This window comes from Callithrix jacchus, chromosome 2 (assembly GCF_049354715.1).
Source record: "Callithrix jacchus isolate 240 chromosome 2, calJac240_pri, whole genome shotgun sequence".
NCBI lineage: Eukaryota > Metazoa > Chordata > Mammalia > Primates > Cebidae > Callithrix > Callithrix jacchus.
Genome location: NC_133503.1, coordinates 153,597,070 through 153,610,181, shown reverse-complemented (window position 1 = coordinate 153,610,181; position 13,112 = coordinate 153,597,070). Strand labels below are relative to the sequence as shown.

At 42.6% G+C, this 13,112-nt stretch overlaps 2 pseudogenes; both read right to left on the bottom strand.

The window, feature by feature from the left end:
- Positions 1-6,398: 6,398 nt before the first annotated feature.
- Positions 6,399-9,976, bottom strand: LOC100396003 (26S proteasome regulatory subunit 4 pseudogene; annotated as a pseudogene).
- Positions 9,977-11,693: 1,717 nt separating this feature from the next.
- LOC100410894 (ribosomal protein L21 pseudogene) lies at positions 11,694-12,503 on the bottom strand (annotated as a pseudogene).
- Positions 12,504-13,112: the final 609 nt, after the last annotated feature.

The following is a 13,112-nucleotide window of genomic DNA, read 5'->3' as shown; positions in this document are numbered from 1 at the left end:
GCTAAGAGCAGCCAGAGAGAAAGGTCGGGCTACCCACAAAGGGAAGCCCATCAGACTCACAGCAGATCTCTTGGAAGAAACCCTACAAGCCAGAAGACAGTGGGGCGCCAATATTCAACATCCTTAAAGAAAAGAACTTTCAACCCAGAATTTCATATCCAGCCAAACTAAGCTTCATAAGTGAAGGAAAAATAAAATCCTTTGTGAACAAGCAAGTACTCAGAGATTTTTGTCACCACCAGGCCTACTTTACAAGAGCTCCTGAAAGAGGCACTACACATAGAAAGGAACAACCAGTACCAGCCACTCCAAAAAACATACCAAATGTTAAAGAGCATCAACAAAATGAAGAATCTGCATCAACTAATGAGCAAAACAGCCAGCTAGAATAAAAATGGCAGTATCAAATGAACACATAACAATATTAACCCTAAATGTAAATGGGCTAAATGCACCAATCAAAAGACACAGACTGGCAAATTGGATAAAAAGCCAAAACCCATCCATGTGCTGTATCCAGGAAACCCATCTCACATGCAAGGATACACAAAGGCTCAAAATAAAGGGATGGAGGAAGATTTACCAAGCAAATGGAGAGCAAAAAAAAAAAAAAAAAAAAAAAAAAAAGCAGGAGTTGCAATTCTCATCTCTGATAAAATAGACTTTAAAGCAACAAAGATCAAAAGAGACAAAGAAGGACATTACATAATGGTAAAAGGATCGATACAACAAGAAGAGCTAATGATCCTAAATATATATGGACCCAATACAGGAGCACCCAGATATATAAGGCAAGTTCTTAATGACTTACAAAGAGACTTAGACCCCCACACAATAATAGTGGGAGACTTTAACACACTCCACTGTCAATATTAGACAGATCAACCAGACAGAAAATTAACAAGGATATCCAGGACTTGAACTCAGACCTGGAACAAGCAAACCTGATAGACATTCACAGGACTCTCCACCCCAAATCCACAAAATATACATTCTTCTCAGCACCACATCACACCTACTCGAAAATTGACCACATAATTAGAAGTAAATCATTCCTCAGCAAATGCAAAAGAACTGAAATCATATAAAACAGTCTCTCAGACCACAGTGCAATCAAGTTAGAACTCAGAATTCAGAAACTAACTCAGAACCTCACAGCTTCATGGAAAGTGAACAACTGGCTCTTGAATGTTGACTGGATAAACAATGAAATGAAGGCAGAAATAAAGAACTTCTTTGAAACCAATAAGAACGAAGACACAACATACCAGAATCTCTGGGACACATTTAAAGCAGTCTCCAGAGGAAAATATATAGCAATAAGTGCCCACATGAGAAGAGTGGAGAGATCCAAAATTGACACCCTAATGTCAAAATTGAAAGAGCTGGAGGAGCAAGATCAAAAAAACTCAAAATGTAGCAGAAGACAAGAAATAACTAAGATCAGAGCAGAACTGAAGGAGATAGAGACAAGAAAAACCATTCAAAAAATCAATAAATCCAAGAGCTGGTTTTTTTGAAAAGATCAACAAAATAGATCATTAGCCAGACTGATAAAAAAGAAAAGAGAGAATAACCAAATAGATGCAATAAAAAACGATAAAGGGAAATCACCACAGATTCCACAGAAATTCAATTATCATCAGAGAATATTACAAAAAACTCTATGCACATAAACTAGTAAACCTGGAAGAAATGGATAAATTCCTGGACACTTGCATCCTCCCAAGCCTAAACCAGGAAGAAGTCAAAGCTATGAATAGATCAATAAAAAGATCTGAAGTTGAGGCAGCAATTAAGAGCCTACCACACAAAAAAAGCCCAGGTCCAGATGGGTTCACAGCTGAATTCTACCAGACACACGAAGAGGAACTGTTACCATAACTCCTGAAACTATTCCAAATAATCCAAAAACAGGGAATCCTTCCCAAATCATTTTATGAGACCAACATCATCCTGATACCAAAACCCGGCAGAGACTCAACAAGAAAAGAAAACTTCAGACCAATATCCATGATGAACATAGATGCAAAAATCTTCAATAAAATACTGGCAAGCCAATTGCAACAGCACATCAAAAAGCTTATCCACCATGATCAAGTAGGATTCATCCTGGGGATGCAAGCCTGGTTCAACATACTCAAGTCTATAAACGTGATTCACCACATCAACAGAACCAAAAACAAAAAACACATGATTATCTCGATTCAGAGAAGGCCTTTGACAAAATTCAACCACACTTTATGCTAAAAACCCTCAATAAACTCGGTATTGATGGAATGTATCTCAAAATAATAAAAGCTATTTACAACAAACCAACAGCCAATATCATACTGAATGGGCAAAAACTGGAAGCATTCCCTTTGAAAGCTGGCACTAGACAAGGATGCCCTCTCTCACCACTCCTATTCAATATAGTACTGGAAGTTCTAGCCAGAGCAATCAGACAAGAAAAAGAAATAAAGGATATTCAAATAGGAAAGGAGGAAGCCAAACTGTCTCTATTTGCAGATGACATGATAGTATATCTAGAAGACCCCATCATCTCAGCCCAAAATCTCCTGAAACTGATAAGCAACTTCAGCAAAGTCTCAGGATACAAAATCAATGTGCAAACATCACAAGCATTGCTATACACCAATAGCAGACTGAAAGAGAGCCAAATCAAGAATGACCTGCCATTCACAATTGCTACAAAGAGAATAAAATACCTAGGAATACAACTAACAAGGAACGTGAAGGACCTCTTTAAGGAGAACTAACAAACCACTGCTCAACGAAATAAGAGAGGACACAAACAGATGGAGGAACATCCCATGTTCATGGTTAGGAAGAATCAATATCATGAAAATGGCAATACTGCCCAAAGTAACTTACGGTTCAATGCTATCCCCATCAAGCTACCAATGACCTTCTTCACAGAACTGGAAAATACCACCTTAAACTTCATATGGAACCAAAAGAGGGCCCACATAGCCAAGTCAATTCTAAGTAAAAATAACACAGCAGGAGGCATCACACTACCAGACTTCAAACTATACTACAAGGCTACAGTAATCAAAACAGCATGGTACTGGTACCAAAACAGAGATATAGACCAATGGAACAGAACAGAGGCATTGGAGGCAACACAACATATCTACAACCATACAATCTTTGATAAACCTGACAAAAACAAGCAATGGGGAAAGGATTCCCTGTTTAATAAATGGTATTGGGAAAACTGGCTAGCTATGTGCACAAAGCAGAAACTGGACCCCTTCCTGACACCTTACACTAAAATTAACTCCAGATGGATTAAAGACTTAAACATAAGACCTAACACCATAAAAACCCTAGAAGAAAATCTAGGCAAAACCATTCAGGACATAGGAGTAGGCAAGGACTTCATGACCAAAACACCAAAAGCATTGGCAACAAAAGCCAAAATAGACAAATGGGACCTAATCAAACCCCACAGCTTCTGCACGGCAAAAGAAACAGTCATTAGAGTGAATCGGCATCCAACAGAATGGGAAAAAATTTTTGCAGTTTACCCATCTGACAAAGGGCTGATATCCAGAATCTACAAAGAACTAAAACAGATACACAAGAAAAAAACAAACAAGCCCATTCATAAGTGGGCAAAGGATATGAACAGACACGTTACAAAAGAAGACATACATGAGGCCAACAAACATATGAAAAAATGCTCATTATCACTGGTCATTAGAGAAATGCAAATCAAAACCACATTGAGATACTATCTCACTCCAATTAGAACGGCAATCATTAAAAAATCTGGAGACAGATGCTGGAGAGGATGTGGAGAAATAGGAACACTTTTACACTGCTGGTGGGAGTGTAAATTAGTTCAACCATTGTGGAAGACAGTGTGGTGATTCCTCAAGGACCTAGAAATAGAAATTCCATTTGACCCAGCAATCCCATTACTGGGTACATATCCAAAGGATTATAAATCATTCTACTATAAGGACACATGCACACGAATGTTCATTGCAGCACTGTTTACAATAGCAAAGACCTGGAATCAACCCAAATGCCCATTGATGATAGACTGGACAGGGAAAGTGTGGCACATATACACCATGGAATATTATGCAGCAATCAAAAACGATGAGTTCGTGTCCTTTGTAGGGACATGGATGAACCTGGAGAACATCATTCTCAGCAAACTGACATAAGAACAGAAAATGAAACACCGCATGTTTTCGCTCATAGGCGGGTGTTGAACAATGAGAACACATGGACACAGGGAGGGGAGCACCACACACTGGGGTCTGTTGGGGGGAATAGGGGAGGGACAGCGGGGGGTGGGGAGTTGGGGAGAGATAGCATGGGAAGAAATGCCAGATATAGGTGAAAGGGAGGAAGGCAGCAAATCACACTGCCACGTGTGTACCTATGCAGCTATCTTGCATGTCCTTCACATGTACCCCAAAACCTAAAATGCAATAAAAAAAAAATAAAACATTGATATATGTTTCAGTGAGTGTGTGCACACACTATATCTTCATGTGTGCATATGTATACACATGCACACATGTATACAAATACATACATTTCCTAGCTTTTTACTAGAGAGAGCTTGGGAGTAGTGAAATTGAATAACAAAGATCCTACCTAGAACTTGGTTTCTAAATATTATACCATTTTCCATGTATATGGAGAATTCCTTGGAGACTTGGCCGATCTCACAGGTGGACAAGGAGGTAAGAAAGTAACCAAGGAATGATGGCAACATAGAGGACACAGGACAGCTGGAAGGGGTGCCAGCTGGCCCAATCTGGGGTGATTTGTGTGTCCAAGTAACCACAGCATCAGATTATAACCCACTGATTAAAATAGATATCCATGAGTCTATCCTGATATAATAAGCAAATGAACACGTTAATGGAAAGAGAATACTCTTTCCTACAGAAGAATGCCAGCTAATGAATGTCGAAAAAACTAAGGACTTAGCACAATTTGAGAATCATAGTAATTATTTTAGGCAAAATGTATCAATAGATTTGAAAACTGGAGGGTGAAAGTTGAGTAAAGAATGGGATAGTTACATAGTCTAGGAGTGTCTCTCCAGGAAACGCTTATTGACTGCAAAGTAAAAAAAGGTAATTGGTGGTAATTGGGAGATACAGGGTTTCTTTTTGGAGTGGTGAAGATGTAGTAGAATTAGATAATGGTAATGGTCGCACAACATTATGAATATGCTAATAACCACCAAATTGTACACTTTCAAACAGTGAATTTTATGTTATATGAACTTAACTTTAAAACAATGAAATTTGACAAAGCAGTTACCCACTCTAGGCCTGGGGAAACAGCTGTCAAGAGGTAGAGTTAGCAGAACCAGATGGCTCAGAGGGGGACCCATGCACTGAGCTCTACCCTCTGGAGATGGACATCGCCTGGCTGCTGCTAGTGCCTGCGAGGGGAAATGGGAGGCTGGTTCCGGGGCTGCTGAAAGCTGGAGCCAACTATGCTGCTGGAGCAAAACTGCCCCTGGAGAGACACTTCCAGAAGGTGCAAAAACCAGGAGGAAGGATCCCTTTCCTTCCTGCCACCCTCTAGTCACGCTGTAAAGCTCCTGCTGGCAGCATCTACGGGGATGCCCCAGATGGCTGAGCATATCCAAAAGGAGCGTGTAGAAAGGTGGGCTTGGATCTAAGAGACAATAGATAAATAACCAACACGCAGAGGACAATGGAGAATTCACAGCTCATCCGATGAGGGGAGAGGATTCTTTTCTCATATAATTTTGTTCTTCTTAAAAAGAGTGATTTGTTAGATCTTAAACCAAATGTTTGTTAATTTTAGAAGAACTTATAGGAATACTCTTATAAATCTTATAAACCTTATTCCTTTATATATTCTAAGTCTACATTTGAAAACATCTGCAGCTCTTACATTGCTCCCACCTCCTCGACTCTTAGGCTTAACGGAGGGTAACCTGCATCCTAATATGCACACGCATTCCCACCTGGGTGCCTGGTGCCCTCCTGCCCAGAGGTCCTTTTTTCCTCTTCCCTGCCTGAGTTCTATTTGCCTTCCATCATGAGCGTTTTCCACCCGCATCAGTTCATAGTGACATTTTCTCTCCTGCTTCTGAGTCCTCATGGGACAGATTTCCAGGTTATGTTTGGACACGCATTGCTTTGACTAACTAGCTAAGTTCTCACAGATGTGTGTCCATGTCTATTTATTCCATGGACGTTTCCTGACATGCCCAGACACTGTGAAGCTTCAGTGAATACTTGTTCATGACTGAGCCTCTATGGACATTTGGGACCAGCTTTAAAGTGAATAATTGTATAATAATTTTATGGAAAATATTCAACTTTTCCAGAAAAAGGTATAATCAGATGACAAGAACACCTCTGTTTTCATCCCCAGTATTTCTATAAGTTATTCACTTTTGCATGAGCCAGAGTTGATATTCTTATTAAATGCTTGGTTGTTTGGAAAAGCTTGTGAGGCCAACATTTGCCTTAGGTACTGGTCAGACAAAGCTGAACCTGATGAGAGAGAAGGGGTCGTCAGATAGCACACACCTAAAAAGTGAAGAAGCTCTAGGTAAGCCTGCCTCCCACCCAGGCTTAGAGAGTTGGCATCAAGGTGCTCAAATAGACCTAGCACAGAGACTGGCAATGCTTTCAGGTTTGGTCCTGTTTGCTGCTCTTGTAAACTCATTTTGTGCTCACGTGGCTTGCTTTCTCAGATGAAACCTCAGAAATGTAAAAAATCCTTCTCAAGTCAGTTTCATCCTCCTTTGAAATCTCTGACCCCATTAACTTGAGACATTAACCAGCACCTTTCATGTTACCCACCTGAGTCTGCCTCTTGTTTAGCACTGACTATCATTTCATTCTTCCTTTTTTTTTTGGTGAAAGAGCACACTTTATTTGGAAGGAGGGTGCTGCACAGTGACTAACAGAGGCCACCCATTGGGCACTTAAACACTGTACTCCAAAATACACACAGGATATTTTGCTAATAAAAATCAATGGGAACAGGGACTCCTCTGCGTAACTCCCCCAACCTCATCCCTTTCAGGGGTTGGGAAATCTTCCAACCATTTTCCTGACAGCAGCTGTTGTTCACTAGAGATAGAACCCCTAGGGGTGCTTTCCTGTTTCTTATAAAGAACATTTTCTTTAGATTTTCTGAAGTCTTCATTTGTTACTTTCATTCTGTGTTCTCTTAAGGCCATCAGATCAGCCTCTGTACAGATTGCCTGGACGTCAGCACCAGAGAGGTCATCTTTAGCCATGATCAAGTCATCCAGGGTTACATCATCAGCCAGTGTCATCCTGCTTGTGTGAATCTGAAAGATGCGCTTCTTAGTGTTCCCATCAGGCAGGTGGAACTCGATCCTCTTGTCAAGGCGGGCTGGTCTGATAAGTACTGGATCCAAGGTTCCTATTTGGTTTGTGGCCATGATAACTTTCACATCTTCCCTAGAATCAAATCCATCCAACTGGTTCAACGGTTCCAACATTGTTCGCTGAATTTCTCTCTCACCACCAGAATTTGAATCGTATCTTTTTGTACCAATGGCATCAATTTCATCAATAAACACGATGGACGGTGCATGTTCTTCAGCAACTCGAAACAGTTCCCATATGAGTTTGGGCCCATCATCTAGGTACTTCTGAATGAGTTCAGAGCCAACCACTCTCAAGAAAGTCGCTGAGGTTTAGTCTGCTACCGCTTTGGCTAACAAGGTTTTACCTGTGCCAGGTGGACCATGGAGAATGACCCCTTTCTCAATATTATATAAGAACACCATCTTCATAATATTCAGGATGGTGAGAGGAAGTTCCACAGATTCCTTAATTTCCTGAATTTGGTTGTCCACCCCCTCTGCAACATTTGGCATAGGTCTCCTGGGGAACCTTCTTCACCTTCATCACTGTGGCCAGGGGATCTGTGTCATCCATCAGCACCCCTATCATGGCATGCACCCTGTGTCTGAGCAGAACCCAGAAGCCAGGTTCCAGCAGATCCTTGCTTACAAATGAAAGAACACTGAAGATGTAGACACGATAGCATGATTGTCATCAATGATCTTCCCAAGGTTCCTACTGACATTGGGGTACCTCTCAGCTTGGGGTCCACCTCCACTTTTGATCTTTCCTCCTCTTGCTTTTCTTCTAATGGTTTTATTTGTTCTTGATTTCTAATGATTCTTTCTCCATGAGAAGATAGTCTTTAATTCTCTGTAACTTCAGTAATTTTAACCAGCACTGAGTGTGAGGTGTCACCGTGGCACTTCGTTGGCAGCATCTGGTTTCTCTTTTCTTCTTTTTTCCTATTCTAGTTGGTACAGGAGGTTAGTATTTATTTTTCTTGTCCTTGTTATCCTTCTTGCCACCACCAGGACCAGGACCACGACCCTGACTTTGACCTATCTTGTCTTGGCCACTTGAGCTGCCACTGCCGGAAGTTCCTCCACCTCCACTATCATTTCTGAGTCCTTATTTTTTGATGAGTGTTTTCTCTCGGGGATACTCACACTGGAAGGCCACCAACTTATATGTTTTCAAGAGAATAAATAGGTACTACATAAATGAATAAAGTGGGCTTGGCTTAAGACACTGGGGAGGGTAAAATACACAGAGTGTCAGCTCTTAATGGGTGTTAAGGAGAAAAGTAGAGCAGGGAAAGGTGTTGGGATGTGTATGTGTGGGACAGAGTAGCTGTGATGGTCAGGTTCCTGTGTCAGCTTGGCTAGGCTATCGTACCCAGTGCTTAATCAAATACTAACCTAGGTGTTACTGTGAAGGTATTTTGGGGATGTGATGAACATCCGCAAATAGTAGACTGTAAGTAAAGCAGATTATCTTATTTATTTATTTATTCATTTTTGATACGGAGTCTTGCACTGTCACCTGGGCTGGAGTGCAGTGGCATGATCTCAGCTCATTGCAACCTTCTTCCCCCAGGTTCAAGTGATTTTCCTGCCTCAGCCTCCTGAGTAGTTGGGATTACAGGCACCTGCCATCACACCTGGCTGATTTTTTTTTTTTTTTTAACTAGAGACAGAGTTTCACTATGTTGACCAGGCTGGTCTCAAACTCCTGACCTTGTGATCTGCCCGCCATGGCCTCCCAAAATGCTGGTATGAAAGGCATGAGCCACTGCCCCTGGCCCAGATTATGTTTCATAATGTGCTTGGGCCTCACCTAATCTGTTGAAGGCTTTAATCATTAAAAAATCCGGAGACAACCTATGCTGGAGAGGATGTGGAGAAAAAGGAATACTTTTACATTGTTGGTGGGAGTATAAGTTAGTTCAATCATTGTGGAAGACTGTGTGGTAATTCCTCAAGGATCTAGAAATAGAAATTCCATTTGACCCAGCAATCCCATTACTGGGTGTATATCCAAAGGATTATAAATCATGCTGTTATAAAGACACATGCACACATATGTTCATTGCAACACTGTTTACAATAGCAAAGACCTGGAACCAAACCAAATGTGGCATATATACACCATGGAATACTATGTGGCCATAAAAAACCATGAGTTTGTGTCCTTTGTAGGGACCCAGATAAATCTGGAAACCATCATTCTCAGCAAACTGACACAAGAACAGAAAATCAAACACCGTGTGAACAATGAGAACACATGGATATAGGGAGGGAGCATCACACACTGGGATCTGTTGGTGGGGGATGGGGAGGGACAGTAGGGGGTGGGAAGGTTGGGGAGGGATAACATGGGGAGAAATACCAGATATAGGTGATGGGGGGCGGGGAGGCAGCAAACCACATTGCCATGTATATACCTATGCAACAATCCTGCATGAATTGCACATGTACCCCAGAACCTAAAATACAAAAAAAATGAGCAAAAATTGAGGTTTCCCAGAGAAGAAGAAATTCCTCTTAAGACTAAAGCATCAACTCCCACCTATTCCCACTGCTGGCCTTCCCTGCAGACTTCAGACTTGCCAGGCTCCACAATCCCATGAGCCAGTTACTCGAAACAGATCACAGTGTGTATGCATGTACACAAACACGCACACACATAAACACTCACATCCTATTGGTTCTGTTTCTCTAGAAAATTGTGACTGATCCAGGAGGAATTTTGGATCCAAGAACTTTTGGACATTCAGCTTGCTAATTTCAAGTCTTTGCTCAAATGTCACATTCTCAGAGAGGCCTATTCTGATTATTTTATCGAATATGAAAAATTAATCATCTTCTCATTCTGTATCCCTGATCTCCTGACCCCACTCTACTTTTTCCCACAGCAATGTCACTTTTCACATAACTGTGCTACTATTTATTGTGTTTATTTTCTGTTGCCCTCCTCTAGTATATAAACTACATAATAGCAGGTGTCATAGGATGACTTGTCTGGGAGCAAAACTCTGAGCTGGGGATTTGTGTGCAAGGAGGCTTATTGCGGGGGAGCGTGGCGGGGGGGTACTTTCAGGAACAGTAGCCATAGAGTGTAAAGGAAGCAAGACTGGGTAGAGAGAGAACTTTGACTGTAATGCACTTGCAACAGAGGTCTCCACTGATTCCCAAGGGAGCCCTGAAGATGGGGAAGTGCTTCGGGGATGTCCTGAATTGAGAGGAAGTGGGTGGGCCCAAAATCAACCAGTCATTGGATGCAGAGTGTCCCCAGGAAGAGAACACAGCTCCCTTTGGCCAAGGGCAATTCCTAGGGAGGACCCAGTGTGGGCTGTCAGCCAGCAACACTCCTGGCAGCTGGGGAATGAGCAGTGTAGCCCTGAGCGAGGATCTAGGCAGTGCACCCGGGGGGGCAGTAGCCATCTTTATTTCTCTGTTGCTATATCCTCAGTTCCCAGGACAGAGCCTGGATAGTTGAGAGGATGAGTATGTGAATGAAGGAATGAATGAATAAATTCTTTTCAGAAAGGCCAGCATGTACAAATAGGATGTGGCCACTGCTCTCAGTTGATGAACAGAATGACAAGAGGATAAAAATAGATAATAGGCTAATGTGATCACAAAAACTATTAAGGCAGTTCATTGTAGGAAACAAAGAGAGACAAATAAGAGAAGAGAGGCTTAGGGCTATTTGAGGGAGGGGCAGGGTTGGATATGTCACTAAATACATTTATATGACAGAGAGTTTCCATGTCTTACACACAGATTGCAGGCCCAGGGTGTGCTGCTACCGGCCCAAGCTGGGCCCAGGGTTAAAGAAAGCATCCTGCAAACACAAGGAACAACTGGCTCCCATGACAGAACTTTTAACAAGCCCTTTCTCAAATCTGTTGACTTAACACAGGCCAGGGAATTCTTTGAAAGGCAACACGGCTATAAATCAGCAAGTCCTGCGAACGTGCATTCCAGGGTCTTGGAGGAAAAGGCTGCACACAAAAGCACCTCTTCTAAGTCTTCAGGAATGCTGTGGTGAGTGGCCCTGGAGGTCTCGGGGTTAGACTTTGGGGCTGGGAATGAAAAGCATCCAGGAGAGGGGAGCAGGGAAGCCCCAGCGAGAGCAGCGCAGCTTGCTTCTAAGGGCGGCAGTGGACACCCAGCACCCGGAGTGGTGCCTAGCAGATTCGAGGCACTCAATAAATGTCTGCTGAGTGACTGGAGAATAGTCAGGGACCTTGATTCTGGCCCCCGTTCTGTCATTCACTTGCCATGTGACCTTGAGGAAGTCTCTTCCCTTCTCTGAGCCTTGTATATCCTGCCTGTAAAATATTGCACCTAAACACAAATGAAATCTTCAGGAGTAAATGGTCCATGATGATCTGAATTTATTTATTTATTTAATTTATTTTTGAAATGGGGTCTCACTCTGTCACTCAGCCTGGCATGCAGTGGCACCATCATCGCTCACTGAAGCCTCAACCTCCTGGGCTCAGGTGATCCTCCCATTTCAGCCTCCTGAGTAGCTTGGACCACAGGCATGCACCACCATGCCCGGCTAATTTGTGTGTGTGTGTGTGTGTGTGTGTGTGTGTGTGTGTGTGTGTTTGTTTACAGTCCAGAGGTTTTTTATTTTTTTTAACACCTATTATGCCATGAATTCATAGGGAATAGGTTCCAGCAGCTCAGGCTCCTTCCAATTGGTTCTCACAAAGTGTGCTTCTCTGGGTGGAGCAGGCTGGCACTTCGGTTGAATCCAAGTATCTTTCTCTTTGGCTTCTTTCTTTTTCTGATCATTTTTCTTCACATCTTTTAGGAAGCTATCTCGGCTCTTAGAGTGCTTGATGTGCTCAATATGCACATTAATTCCCTTGGCAAGAATCTTGCCCTTAACTTGTTTGTTTATAACAATGCCAACAGCATGCTGGGTGACACTGTAGACTCTTCCAGTTTTGCCATGACAACATTTGTGGGGCATTCCTTTTTGAACAGTACCCATTCCCTTGATGTCTACAATATCACCTTTCTTATAGATTCGCATATACGTGGCCAAAGGAACAACTCCATGTTTTCTAAAAGGCCTAGAGAACATGTATCGAGCGCCTCTCCTCTTTCCCTTTGTGTTCGTCATTTTGGCGAATTACTGGAAGATGGCGGTTCTGGCCGAAAGAAAGATTTTTTTGTGTGTTTTTGTAGACACAAGATTTCACCATATTGCCCAGGCTGGTCTCAAACTCCTGGGCTCAAGCGATCTGCCCTCTTCATCCTCCCAAAGTGCTGGGCTTACAGTTGTGAGTCACCATGCCAGCTGAATTTAAAAAGCATTTGAAGAGGTGCCTGAAGCTGTGAAAGGTGGGAGACATAAGAAGCCCATATGGCAGAGATTTCTAAGCTAATGTGAGCGCCTGTGATGGTCAGGGCCTGCTAAGGGAAGTAAGCAATTCCTGCGCGACTGCCACGCCCCAGTGGAACTTGCAGGTAAGTAACAGGACACTGCTGTTTCCACCACTCCAAGAGAAATGTCTCTCCCAGAGCTGCTGGAAACATAACAGATCTCCTTCTGGGCCAGCCTGACGCCAGAGGCCGAGGGGAAAGAGGAGAGTGCTGTCTGATATCCACTGCAACTTCCATTCTCTCTGGGGCAGACCATTTCCTAAGGCCTGGAGGCTGGCAGAATGGCAATCAATTGCAGTCAATTGCCTGCTCACTTCCATCAGTGGCTTGATGTGGTGCAAAGAATGACAGGCTC